At 35.7% G+C, this 12,467-nt stretch overlaps 1 protein-coding gene across 3 annotated transcripts in view; it reads right to left on the reverse strand.

The window, feature by feature from the left end:
- Nucleotides 1–12,467, reverse strand: part of Smg5 (Smg5 nonsense mediated mRNA decay factor) — a 535,039-nt gene that overhangs the window by 214,034 nt on the left and 308,538 nt on the right. The gene's annotated exons all lie outside the window — the stretch shown is intronic.

Genomic DNA, 12,467 nt, shown 5'->3' on the forward strand with positions numbered 1-12,467 from the left:
ATGTACTGAGAGCACTCGCAAAGTTCCGCTAGCGCATGCGCCATGCCAGGACATTACTCTATCACGTAAACGCAGTCGCTTCGCGCAACATATGGTTTGCTAGCTGTGGGACGAGTGGGAAAGTACTTTATGGACGCGCCTCGTATTTATGTCATGGAGAGAAGATATGCAGGAAAATCGGTAAAGAAAATGTTACCAGACTATTGTTGAAACCTCAAGGAAGACGTTTCTGGTGGCAGTTACAAACGGAAGAGTTCAAGAAAAAAAAATTTGAAAAATGTGAGTAATAATGTGTTTCTCCCCTTTTTTCTTTCCTTTTTTTTTTTTTTTTGCATGAAATTTCTTCCTAGAGCAGTCCTATATTTTTTTATTTCATATTTATTCACTTCCATACTTAAATGTTATTTCATGAGCAAAGAAAGAAAAATGATTTCAAATATACCGTTCATCACTTTAATATTCGGGCAACATGTGTTTTCCCCACTTTTGGCTTTAATTTTGTCACCTGAACAAAAATATGAACTGCAATTATAGAATATGATTTCACAGATTGGTACTATATTGATATTTAAAAAATTAGAACCCTAAACCATGATATGTTTGCGTTACATTTTTCATTTCATGCATATCGAATGAATATACTCCACTTTAAAGTTCGGGCAACTCATCATTGTACACATTTCTTCCTTTGTTTACATTTCGCATCTACTAGAACAGCTATGGGGGAGGGAACGTTCCTACTCACCCCACATTCGTTTGATTGGCAGGCGAGGGGTAACACAGTTGTTTGCTATGTCAAGTGCAGTGGTGGGTTCGACACACCTTGCGCATCAGTAATTTCTCCGCAGTTATTTCTTGTTTCAAAATCCTTATAGTCTTTTGTTTATATGAAGTACATGTGCCATACAATAATTATTACAGCCACCTCCTGTTATTAGGTTGTTATTAACTAAAAAGGATATATTTGGCTCTAAAGTAGAACAACTCAAGCTCTGAAGTAGAACAACTCAACAGTAATGCTGAAACTAAAATGCATGTCTGTGATCCTAGACCTGGAGATACTTTTGGTCATATTCATTTTGGGGGTAAAAATGCAAACAACAGTAAGTTGAGCCAAACATATATACAATACGCATTGCAAATGCGCGCAGATTAGGGAATTTAGGTATTTAAAAAGATCCAATCCATTTTTACCTAAACACTTTACTGGAATGCTCCTTTGCAGCTCTATAGCGGCTATGATGCTTGAGTAACATAAAATACAAATTAATTTTGAACAGACACATCTCCTTGTTCATTGCAGTTACTTATGAAAATAATTCTTTGAAAGAGGACGCATCAAGTAGGCCTAATATGCACTCAAAGTTTTAAATAAGCAAGTTCAGTTCCAGATACTTAATAAAATAATAAGTAACTAAACCCCGAAAATACCGTAAACATATCTTGTTTTGCATCTTTTCACAAATATTACGAAAATAGCTTTTAAAATTGTAAATAAATAAATACTTGTAAGATCATCGAAGTCCGCTTTATGCTTCCGATCAAAGTTGCGTTTAATATTGAATCGTTTTATATGCGCAATTTTAAACCCACATATTAAGCAGCAGACTTTTTTTTGTAAGTAACTAAAAATTCTTTCTGTCACTCTTTTTGAAACTGACGTCCCGAGATCGAAGCCATACCCGCCACTGAATGAAGCGTGTCTGTTCGAAGCACCAGGCGGAGGGGATTGTCGGTGGAGTGAGGTAAGGAGGCTTTGATTGCAGTGGCCCTTCGGAGCCATTTTTCCCCATGGTTGTACTAGAAGAAGGGGTAGGAGTGGCTTGTCTTACCTGTCCTCTATTGCTGTGTTCAGTTTCTGTAAAGACAGTGGCAATACTGTACACACAGCACTAAAATGGGACGCAAAGGAATAAATACGACATTTAAACAACGCCAGCTTGTGATTTTTCATCACGTAAAAGGTCGCTCTGAAAGGAAAATTGCACAGATGTTGCAAATGTGCAAATGTACAGTTCATGGTATAATAAGACATGAAAAAGAGGTTAGAATAGATTCTACATTTCAAAAAGGTCCACCAAAAATTCTCATCAGAAGAGAAAAAAAGTCTTCTCATCAGAAAAATCAACGTAGAACCAAAACTGAGTGCATCGAAACTAACCGCCGAACTTAATCAAGAAACAGGATAGCCTGTGCACCCTGAAACTGTGAGTAGACATAAGAAGGAAAGTCGGATACAATGGAAGAGTGGTAAGGAAGAAGTCTTTTATTAGTGAAAGTATAAGTACACGTAAAGAATGATGAGAATTGGTGGCGAAGTGTAATATTTTCAAGTAAGAGCAAGTTCAACGTGTTTACATCGGATGGAAGAAGATATGTTTCGTGGAAACCGAATGAGGAACTCAATCCTAAGAGCATGAGACCAACAGTATAATATGGTTGTGGAAATGTCATGTTATGGGGTTGTTTTTCTTCAGCTGGAGTCGGAAAAATGGAATTTATAAAACACACAATGAATCATATGGACTATTTGAATATCCTGAGGAATAATTTACACAGTAGCGCAGAGAAACTAGATTTTCCGTTTGTATCAGGACAACGATCCGAAACATAGGCTTATAATGTGAGGGCTTGGCTACTTCGTAATTGTCCAAAAGTGATCTCCACTCCACGTCAGTCACCTGATATCAATCTATTGAGAATTTGTGGCAGGAACTTGATGCCAGGATCAGGAAATTTGAAAGAAAGAACTCAGGAGAAGATTCAAAGAACAATGGGACAAAATTGATCGTTAAAATATGGAAAAATTAATTGTCTTCATGCTGAAGAGACTGGAAACTGTGATAAAACAGAATGGACATCACCAAATAGTCTACTAGGGCTTATTTCTTAGTCACAAGTATACGCTTATATTTTATTTTATTCAATTTTGTTTTATATTTTGTCCGAATATTAAAGTGGCTGTGATAAATATATAGCAAAGAAAAAAACCATTTCAGTTAAAGTTAGATTGTATTATAGAATTAGTTCATTATGTTATAAGATGCATCACAAGTGGAAGTTTCTTTTATTTCTTGTGATACAGTTTTGATGTATTTAATTTCTGTATAACCGCATAAAACTGAGTAAATAGCAGTTGCCCTAATATTGAAGCGAGTCATTTGTACATACATACATACATACATACATACATACATACATACATACATACATACATACATACATACATACATACTGTGACGGCCAAGTGAGATTAGATCTCACGACCGGCGGAGGAAGGGCTAGGTCGGCCGTGGTTCGGGCAGGTTGCGCGCGCATCTGGTGCTTGCCGAGAGGGGAAGAAAGCAAACTGCTGTGCGAAGTGAAGGGGGGAGCAGCAGCGTGACAGATTATTCTCGAAACCGAATCGTCTAGTGACGGAAACGACCAGAAATAGAAGGCTCGCGAAGTGTTGCCTAGCAAATAAAAGGAAACCAGCCTTCGAGAGTTTTCAGTTTTTGGTCAGGAAGCCAGCCAGTCTTGTGTAGCAGTGAAGCCAGCTTCGAGACCGAAGTTCGACTTGAGTGTGTGTCCGCAACTGTCCGAGGGTCTAAGCGGAAGCAACGCAGTTGGAAGACTTGAGTTCGAATGCAGTGGACCGCAGTTGGGGGACCTGAGTTCGAAGTTCAGTGGACTGTCTCTGAAGGTCTGGGGTTCGAGATACTGTGAACTCGAGTGACTGAGTTAGAAGAAATTAGCCAAGGCAACGAACTGTGAACTGAGAACTGACAGTTCTGATTTGTAAATAGTGGTCTGTGAACATTAGTTAAAATTAACAGTTCATTGTTGTTCTCAATAATCCAAGTAAATTGTCATTGTCGTCTGTGGAGTGCAATAACGAATACTGTGTTACTGTGTGGAGTGGAAATCCCATTGTTGACGGGAGTAGAATTAAATTGTAGAAAGTGAAGAGTTATTGTTGTAAGAATAAAACTACATTGTTTTTTAATTTTAAAGTCACAATACATACATACATACATACATACATACATACATACATACATACATACATACATACACACACACACACACACACACACAAGTACAAATATCTATCCTTGGCGAAATTTGAACGCGCAGCGTTATTGTTTCGTATACCGCAGTTGGCACAAATAAAATGTCATATGGGAGGATAGACAAACAGAGAGATAGGCTTACCTTTTTCATCATCAGGGATATAGAAACTGTGTATCGTAGCCTACTTCAATTACAATTATTTTTTTTTAATTCACAAATCATGAAATTGTCACTTTTTCACATTATGAAAAAATGAAAATCTCAACAGTTACACCAAAGAAAAGAGACCCATAATTATTATTTTATTTAACTGCCATTGCAAGAACTGAGCTCCTTAGTTATAAACAGGGTAAATTATTTCTTGACGAAGGTGTTCAATACGAAATTGAACAAAGAGCTAATTTTCTCTCATTGGGTCATCCAAGAAATCATCTCCATCCTGTTGTAAATTCAAGATGCCTTTGCAAGCACGATGTGTATATATACACAGATGGTTCTCGAACACAGGGAGAAGATGGCAAGAGATTTGTAGGTTGTGCTTTTACCGCTTTTAATAATGGTACAGAAATATTTTATTCTAAATATCGATTAGCACCAGTATGCAGTGTGTACCAAGCTGAACTATTTGCCATACTTCAAGCAATAAGATGGAGTACTATCAACAAAACGAACTCCTGCATACTGTCTGATTCACAAGCAGCACTTCTGTCAGTTAGAAACAATAGGAATCTTCACCCCATTGCTTTGGATATAAGGTCTGAATTTAAAAATCACAATAATCACATATGCCTATCCTGGGTTAGAGGACACACAGGTATTGTAGGCAATGAACGAGCAGACGAACTTGCGAAAGAAGCTGCTTCCGCAGACATACCCTATTCATACATAGAGTGCCCAATCTCATATATCAAATGTAAAATGAAAGAACATATTACTTCTAATTGGAATTCACACTGGTCTACAAGTGATAAAGGTTCAGTCACCAAAAACCTATTTTTTCCTCAGGTATATGATCGACTGAAATGCAAAATTTACTCTCCAAACTTTATTAGTACACAATTTATATCAGGTCATGATAAATTTGGAGCTTATTTTGAACGATTCAAAATTAAGACTGGAGAAGAATCGATGTGCTCGTGTGGAGATATTCAGTCGGTTGAACATCTACTGTTTGAATGTCCTATATTTTACATGCAAAGACAATACCTTACTGCCCATGCTCTAAACTGTAAAATAACCTATGAGCAACCAATATGCACTGTTTTTCAAAAGCACTGTTGCTACAAACGTTTCGTCAAATTCATACATCTTATATATTCAAGGTTATAATTTCATCTTTATCATCATGATAATCCAAAACATGTATTAGACTAGATGGTCTGTTAAGGTCTCACGTCAGTCCAACTCTTAGCAGGGCGACCAACAAATTTTCTTTCACGAGGAGCGTACTGCGGGATTTGTTTCGGTATCAGTGTTCTATCCATCCTTTTGAAATGATTAACATATTGTAATATTGATTCGACTTTGAGTTATTTCAGGATATCATTATTTCTTTCGTGGTTCCATTTTGTGTCTCATGAAGTCCATCTCGGCAGCGATTAAAACTGTCGGGCAAGAGTTCTTTTTTAACTGCGATTCGTGTGTAATTCTAAATAAATGATGGTTTTAAATTGTATTTATTATGCATTATGTTTTTGTAAATTTGGTAAATTTATTTTGTATATCAAAGTCATGTGTAAGTGATAATGAATGTCCAAGGTATTTAATATTGTTCATCCTTTCCAATTATCTGTTACTGACGTACATCTTGCTGTGTGTGTGTGTGTATATATATATATATATATATATATATATATATATATACATATATAATATATATAATATATATATATATGTATCTGTGTGTGAGTGTATGTATGTATGTATGTATGTATGTATGTATGTATGTATGCATGTGTATATTTATAAATATATGTCTACATGTTGTTATATTATGTCTACAAATGTACATATTTTAGCGAAATGTCTTAATATGATCTACAAGTTCAACATGTCTATTCATGTTAAATTCTCTAGGTATTTCGATTATAATTTCAAGCCTTCAATCAAATTAATGTTTATTCACCGTATGTATCTATATGTTATGTCTCTACATACGTAAGTAAGCATGTATGTATGTATGTATGTATGTATGTATGTATGTATGTATGTGTGTGTGTATATTAGCTAAGTGTCATAATATTATCTATAAGTGCAACATGCTATTCATGTTTAATTCTCTATGTTTTTCGACTGTAATTTCAAGACATTAATCTAATTAATTTATATATGTTACACTCTTACAAGTGTATATTTATTGTATGGTAGTCTGTAAGTTTCAATTTGTTATGATTAGTTTAAAATATAACCCTAATATACTATATGTAAAATAGGGTTTATAAATATGGAAAAAAAAAAAATTATTCATAACTCGTTTGGTGTACCTAACTGAACAACGTGACAGTGCTGTTGGAACAACATTCATTAAAATTCTGAACCGGTGGCGTCACAACATTCCTTCTGTATTTTACACTCTATGAGAAAATCAAAACTCCAACAATTACATCAAAGTAAAATAAATAAATAATCATTCAGAACTCCAACTTCGTGTGCACACACATACAATGCACACAAAAAAACTTCGGCGTAAAACAGGTGGAAATGACGCATTTGTATGAAGTTCCGAGAACGCTGAAGTACTGAAGTGACGATACCCGATCCTATAATGTTCTATTTTTAGCATGCACCTTCTTTCTTTCTCCGCCTCCCAAGAATAAATTATGCAAGGTAAAGCTAGTGCCGCGGACCTCGTTACAAATGTAAACATCAACACTCAATAACGGAAGAGACTGCATTAGTTTCCCTCCCCGTCCGTTCTCCCATCGTCCCGGACTCAGTTTCCGACATTCCAACTGGTTCCGATCCGCGCTACGTGCCATGCATATTTATCGAAGTGCTGGGGGAAATGAGTTATTAGTGGTGGATGGGGGAGACTAGGGCAAAAAAACTGATTACACATTATGTTGGTGTACAAAATAGACCTCTAGTGATTTTTATGATGTAGAAATTGTATTGGCTCGCTCTTCAGTTGATTATTGATTGCATTCGCGTTATAAAAAGTCAATGATAAGTCCATAAACCCTAATTTATATTTATATTTATTTTTAAACCATTCAGGGCGTTGAGGGGATCACAGTCTACAACTCTGAAAGAATTAGGTACTATTCTGCCTACACAATCGTCCATTTAACAATGCCAGATCAACTACTGCTATTACGAGTGTCAAACATAAATATTTTACCGGTACTCGAAACGCAACTAAGAACTTCTCTATGGCGTATCCGGCTACTAATTAAGCGACCCCGAGCTTGATTCCCGCCAGAGAAGTAAATACTAATCTTCTCCAAGATATACTGGGTGTGTATCTTGTCCAATGGCCATTATGTATTGTATTAAGCAAATACATTGTATAAATACCTTCTTTTGCTTCAACAACTTCACAAGAGTGAGAAAGAAAAGGGCCAAAGCTTCATTCCTCAACTACGTTATAGCAATCCCAAAGAAACTGTGTCTCATGTTCGTTCTGCTTTGTCCCAATCGGTGGTCTAACATCATGCCCACCATACGACTACACAGTAGGCCTATCCATCTACTTCAACTTCAAGAAATTTCTGAAAAATTACATTGCCACCAGATTCGTATTGACAGATATATCGCCTTAGTCCTGTAGCCACTTGGCTTATAATATTACAGAATTGAGGCCGTTAGAGCCAATGTGATCTAAGTAACAATTTTACGAAAAATGAGGTAACTGCAGAGATGTATACCAAAATATTTTGTATACTCTAATCCAGACGTCACCAAAAGCCTACTCGCGAGTAAGCCCCTGGACGGAACCGAAGCCAGTACGTAATGAGCGCGCTCCGCCTCACCCATCCCACCTCTACTGTACTCAATGTTTATGCTCAAACGAAGAGCAGTGGCGGACTGCCATTATCATTGTGTTGATCGGAGTGTTCCATCGTTTCACAATGTCTTCTAATCATGGACGTAGTTACATTCAAGGATGAATAGGAAGAGAAATTTGTTTGTGTTAGTGGGGAGAATGTGAAATAATTAATTTGTTCGAAAATTATTAAGGATGTGTTAAAATTCAGCATGCGACGACAATACTCGACTCTTCACAAAGAATATCATACAATTACAGGCATGTTGGACATGTGAAAATAATTTATTTTGGAGCTATCTGTATAACTGTTGGTTATACATAATAATCAGTATATTACAATATGTTTACACTCAGTTCCGCTTGACAAACATATAGTTGTTCGCTTAATTGTAGGTGAAATGCGTAGGCCTACAAATATTTTGATAAATATAAAACAAGAAAATACAAACACAAATCACACATGTGTCCTCAGTCTTAAACAAAAAAACTTCTTGCTAGCTATGTTCTAACTTGGAATATTGGAAAATCAATTAAGCCCTTTACAGAAGCATCATTTGTAAAATCGTGCATACTGGACGTTACTAAAATACTGTGTCCTGAACAAAGTCAAGTTTAAGAAAATGAAATTGTTTCCAATTACAGTTCAACGAAGGAATTTGAAGATTGTAAATGTAATTGAATCTGAAGTCGAAACCACAATTAACCAGTTTGTAGCTTACTCACTTGCATTGAACGAAAGCACAGATAGAAATGACAAAGCGCACCTAGCCATTTTCATCCGAGGAAATGAACATTTTACTGTGTCTGAATGTCTTCTAGATGTAATTACAAAATACAAATTTAGAAGATCTTTTCCAGGCACTGAAAGGCACCATAGAACAGAAGAGGTTGAATAGCAATAGCAACAGACGGCGTCCAGCTTCATAGTATGTCAAAATAATATACAAACGCATATTTCTTATTCTTTTCATGTTATTATTTGTAAACATAAGCAGACCGTTGCCGCGAGCCCCCACTGATCGCTTCCATCTGTTGAGGTACGAGTCTCTTCCCCTTCTCTAGCCTTACAGCACACTGTGTTCGGCGGGCAGCATCGAGAGCACGAATGACGATACGCTTTTTGGAGACCTCTGCTCTAATCTGTTTCACTTTATACCCTCGTCTATTTAACTCGAACAATTTTAAATTTAAAAATGCATACAGTGTCTCAGGAGGATGTAAAATATAAAATACTTCAGGATAATATAGTTTGGGCTAATCTACATTGATTTAACCTATATACCTATGTCCGAAATGTAACGGTTGGAAAGTTATTGATGGCGAACTTCAAAATAGAGAGAGGCATTACACTCGTAGACGTATTTCTACGTTTTAGAACACTGTTGTATGATATTTTATTGAAAATGCTGCATCTTGTGCTGTTGTAATAAGTTTATTTCATGATTAAGTACAAATCAGTAAGAAAATAAAATAACTGCACAAGACAAATTACTAAAGTTGTCGTTCTTATGGATTACATGACTTTATTGTAAATTCATATCAGGTACCGGTACCCGTTGTCTTTCTCTTCAATGAAACACTATCACCTTGCCAATTTCAGATAACATCCGATAAACACCGGAGAACACACAGCTAGATGGAACCTTTCGAATGGGAAAACGTCGTCTGTATTCCTCAACAGCAGCCAATGCATTGCCATCACAAAATCCATAAACATAGAGCATGTTTGCATATTGACTAAGTGAATACACTAATTAAATGTCAAGTGAACGTGTGACCAGTTGCGGTGTTCAGATGCTGCCGTGTACAAAAGATCAGGATCCTATTTCACGAAAGAACAAGTTAAAATTTACAATTGTACAGGGACATCATTTTATTTTTACTTCAATTTTTATTGTACCTGAGTTTTTGAATGTACTTCACTTCACCCCCTCTACTAGTAAACTTCCAACCGTTCACCACACAGAACCAAGGCCGCGTATGCAGTACTGAGTTAGTGAGTATAGTACGTTCCAGAAATATGTTCGCGTTTTCCAGTGACGAAAGAGCTTTCAATATCGAATCATATTTTCGCACAGGTACTGTCGTCCGTTTGCCTACGTCGCATCCCGGTTTCCTCCATCTGCTTCTGTTCGCCCCTCTGTAAAGTCTAGTAGCTGGGCTGTCTTAGCTCTTTTCTGAAAACATTAATTTCTGTTAGGAATTGGACGTCTATGTAATATTATACAACTGTTTAAAATAACTTAAATAAAAGGGTCTCGTTAAGTAATTAACTGTCACGTGATTTCCCCTCCCCCTTTCTACGACCCTGCGACAAAACCACTTCCAACGGACAGTAGATGGCATTTCTGAGTAATTTTATCTTTTCGGATAGGGCAGAAGTGAAGATTAAATTTACAGTACGTAAGGTACTCTTTTATAGAGTAAGTACAGAATTATTTCAACATGAGTTACTAGTACGAAGGACGAAAGTGGTAATTGGAATTAGGTACAATAGTCTGTAGTGCGATAATATGCACAAAAGAACTGAAGCCTGTATCGAAATGAACGACCACGATTTTCAAAAATGTATTTAAATATCGATATTATGATTATTTTTCAATTTAACTTCATTCTCTATATTGTACTCTAATGTGCTGTAACAGTACAATATACACTGCATAATTAATACGTCCGAATGGATAGCTCAATTCGTGAGTAAGAACACTAAGGGTGCTATTCATAGACATTTGTCAGCACGCTCTACGAGCGTACTAAGCTAGCCCCGGCTATCCACTGGTTACTAGTACAGAATTCAAATCATATCCTATCGCTAACACTGGTTTATGAATACGAAAAACGCTGATAATCCACCGAAAGCCCGCGCTAAAAATATCTATGAATACGGCCCTAAGTGTTAATACAGTACTGTATTTTGATTAAACAAAAACCTAATGAAAATTATCAAACTCAAAATTGCGATATTTCCTACTTTACATAAATGGATGAACTACTTTTCTTCCCTCCTATACCTAGTAAAGTGATTTGTATTTTATGCCAGTATCATCGAACTCCAGTCTTGGAAGGGGGAGCAAGCGGTGTTCCCGGTTTTAGACCTTTAATCCAAAGATATAGCCAGGTTAATATTAAAAATGTTAGTAAAAATAAAATGATGTCCCTGTACAAGTACGGTCTTCAGTTTTGACAACACTTGTGCAACATGTGTTTCACGAAGTTTTATTACATTTGTATAAGGATAAATACAATTGCAGAAGGAGGTGCTAAAGTGATGTCAACTTTCAAGCCAGTGCCAGTACATACATGATCATAGCGCATAATGGTAGTAAGATTGCTGTCTTGGCTGACATTAAAGAAAATAAAGAAATATTTTTTGGTTCATTTTATAAGTGCACAATGCAAGATAAAGCAGCAGCACAGATGAAGATCCATACGAAATCGTGTGCTCTTGGGTTAGTTTCTGCTGGTAAAGAATTCCGTATACGAGGGGCACGTTTTGGCAAGACCTGAAGAAAAATACCAGGGAAAGTAATGTAAAATGTATTGATTAGTACTGGATAGAATTTATTACTGTTTTCCTGATTATTAATTTTAACCGAATATAGGCTTATAGTGTATAACATATTTTGTTTCCGTGTAACCAGAGAAATTTTTAGGATCTTGCCAAGTTCAATTTTTACATGAAATGTATACTTTTCAAAATATATATAACTTTTAGAATCTAAGTTTCTACCTTGCCAAATTTTAACGTTCAGTTCAAGTACGAGTATGATTGATTTAACTATCCGAATTTTCCATTCCTTAAAAATTCTATGAAAAACAAGTCACACGTCAGTGGTGAATTTCACAGTATCTGATGCATTATTATGATTGTACTAGGAACAGTAGTAGTGATTTGTATATTAAATTATTATTTAAATACAGTTTTCATACATATTCATTTCACGATGTTGTATGAGTTGGATATTAGTTTTGTTCTACGTACCCACTACCTACAGAAGTTCATGCAAAATACAAGGCAACATCATGTTTGTTCATCTATTACTATCTGTCTTCAACATAAAATACTTAAATATTTATCATGATTATTTTAAATTATAATTTCTTTACTTATTACAACTTTCTATTTTTCTTCATTTCCTATACTCGCATAGTATTTTTACTGTTTTTTTTTAATTAGTTTTAACCGAATATATATTGTAGGCCTATAATATTTTATGTCATTCTGTATATAGAGAAGTTTGCAGGATATTGTTGAGTATTACTTCTACATAAAACTTATACATTTCGAAATATATCACTTTTAGAATCTGAATTTCTATCCTCCACAATTAAAACGTTTTGTGCAAGTACGAGTATGATTGATTGAACTATACGATTTTCTCGTTGTTAAAAATTCTGTGATACACAACCCTTAACACCACAA

This window comes from Periplaneta americana, chromosome 4, assembly GCF_040183065.1.
Source record: "Periplaneta americana isolate PAMFEO1 chromosome 4, P.americana_PAMFEO1_priV1, whole genome shotgun sequence".
In the NCBI taxonomy this organism is placed as follows: domain Eukaryota; kingdom Metazoa; phylum Arthropoda; class Insecta; order Blattodea; family Blattidae; genus Periplaneta; species Periplaneta americana.